Genomic DNA, 2,980 nt, shown 5'->3' on the forward strand with positions numbered 1-2,980 from the left:
TCTCTTACACTAGTTTAAATGCTTAGACTGAAAAAATGAATTTCCCTTCGTTACGGTCAATCTTAAATATGTAGGCCTTTTCATCTTTAATTGATTCTTTAAATAGCTTTTAATTTACCTCTTAATTATATTTTAAAGTTAGTTACTTGTACGATTTTGAGTTACAAACCAAACGTAATTGAGTGATATTTGGAAGACTTTAACAAATGGAAAAATTGAAAATTAATCAATTGTATTGATTCTATAGAATTTTCCGCTAACTGTTTTAGACTCCGGTCAAGTACCTTGGAACCTAGGATGACTGTTAAGAAATGAAAACTATTTAAGTCACCAAAATTTCGACCCTGTTACTCTGGTTTCGCTGTAATCCTGACTTTTGTTCCTCTCGCGTCTGTCTTTGTCAGTTGTTCCCTACTGTGCTCTCCTTTGCTTGCTCAAAAATGATGGAACATTCCTTCACTTTCAAGAGTTTCTAAGAAATCACCTTTTCGAAACAAATATATCTGCAGAACCTTACCTATGCTTCCATGAAAATGTTCAGTGACAACTATTAGTAGTCTCATACATAGACTAAGTACATAAGCAGTGGTTATACTCTGATATTGCTGTCAGAATTCAACTCTCTATTAATGGCTATATTTTTATGCATTCATACAAAATTTGTTTTCTTCAGGTCCATTCTTTATATCATGGATCACAAAAGCCTGTGTCAGGATAATACCTTATATCCTTTATCGACCCACCAATGTCTTTAGCACGATACACATATCCTCTGTTTTCAACCGGAATCTACCCAAGTAATGTCTAGCACGGATAAAGCTATCCTATGTTTTCAACCATGGCCTATAATACCTTATATCCTTTATCGACCCACCAATGTCTTTAGCACGGTACACATATCCTCTGTTTTCAACCGGAATCTACCCAACTAATGTCTAGCACGGGTAAAGCTATCCTATGTTTTCAACCATAGCCTATCATCCAACATGAATGCACACATTCCACTCTACTTCAATTAAGAGTCCATTCTTCATTCTTCAACTTTCATCCTTTCCCCACCTTGTCTGCTTTATTCCACCTCAAAAGTTTCGAATGCAACAAATACTAATTCTGAATTCTACTTTCTTATTGCAAACATGTTTTGGCCCACTAAATTGCAAACATGTTTTAGCCCACTGAAATATGTAAAAGACAAGCTCCACTTTACTAGAGAGATGCAGCTTATTCTGGTATTGATTGTGTGTCATAATTTAGCATCAACATTTTGAACCAACACTCGGTAATCCATCCATCATCAGGGTGACAAGAGCTGGAGGAGACTAAAAAATATGCACACAATCAAATTCAAGATATGCTGCATCTTTCCAATACTCGATGGATTGTGTAGATCTCTTCATGTTAAGCTCCACTTTGCCTTCTGCAATGATAAACTGCAAATTCATGTGTACGTTTGCTAAGATACAAACTTTGATCTTTATAGTTGGAATCTACAACAATATCAACGATTGCATGGTCCGTTACCTTGCAAATACGCTTGACAAGTTGATCTTGGTGGTACAAACCTCCTCAGAAGCCAACATAAATAATCTAGGGTTTTACAAAGAAAAGAACCACCCATATTCCAATATTACATCAACACCTTTTCCTCCAATGTATTCATTCGCATGGGACACAGAATCTTATATCTGGTAACTTATAGCAACATTAGCTGCAAGCTCCTCGGAGTGTTTCCACTATTTCCAATTTATTATTGCCACAAAGAAAATTTGAAAAAACTTCCAATGCTCCTGGCTATACAGAACCTCCATGTACCAAAAAATAATAGTGGCAAGGAGTCGCCTACAACAAGGTTGTAAAACAACAGCAAAGAGCACTGCAAGTAAAGGCAAAAAGGAACCTTGGCAAAAAGAAGAAAGCACATTGCTAAGAAGAGAAACCATTCATTTATTCAACAAGGTTGTAAAACAACAGCAAAGAGCACTGCAAGTAACGGTAAAAAAGAACCTTCGCAAAAAGAAGAAAGCACATTGCTAAGAAGTGAAACGTCAGATAGCCATCAACCAATCCATGTTCCCAGACATTTTCACTCTTCCACCACTGGCTTTTATTTGTTTGGCTAGGCCGGATTTCATTAAAACTTCCCTTTTCTATAACATTGTTCAACCACAGTAATGCATTTTTTTTTCTGGAACACAATAAATCGAGACCACAACAGAACATCTGAAGCTTTCATTCATTAAGACCACAATATATTTTCACTAGATTTTTCTGGTCAACAAAGTTTCAACTTGGGCCCAACTAAGCTGCATTTATAATAGACAGTCTACCCTGCTCTAAAGCCTCAACTTTTTGAGATCTACACATTCATGCTATGACTCAGAGCAAGAGTGTAAACCAGTCCTGCTCATCAGCCAACTAAATTTGTATTTGACCAGCACAAAAAGAAGTTTTCCCTACCAAAAACTACGAACAGGCAAGGTAACAAAAACAGTCAAGCTTCAAGCCAACCAGAAACAACTAGCACGTTTTACAGATTCCACAGGTTAAAAAGCATCATATGTTAGCATGTTACTTGTATAAAGCAATATATTAAGTAAAGTGTGCATTGAATTCTTCACCATTAATTTGATTGTAACTCAAAATGATAGGTTAAAAATGGTACCAATTAATGGTTTCCATTATAATCATATGAAAAATACTAGTGCGTGTCTTTGAAACATGTTAACAGTGCAATGATGATAGCTGCAGATACCATGGCCCATTAGATATTTGGGCAAAAGCAGAGCTGGTAAAATGGAGTAAAGAGATTTCTGGCATGTTTAAACTATATTTCCATGTGGTGTCTAAAAAACTTCAAGATTAATATTGAGAAAAAAAGGCAAAGGAAGAAATCAACATCTTCTCACATATGCTGAATATATCTTTCCTCATCAGATAACACTTACACGGGTTAGAAATGTTTTGATAATGAACAAAATCA

This window comes from Cupressus sempervirens, chromosome 6 (assembly GCF_028749045.1).
Source record: "Cupressus sempervirens isolate cs-2001-9-10 chromosome 6, ASM2874904v1, whole genome shotgun sequence".
Lineage (NCBI taxonomy): Eukaryota > Viridiplantae > Streptophyta > Pinopsida > Cupressales > Cupressaceae > Cupressus > Cupressus sempervirens.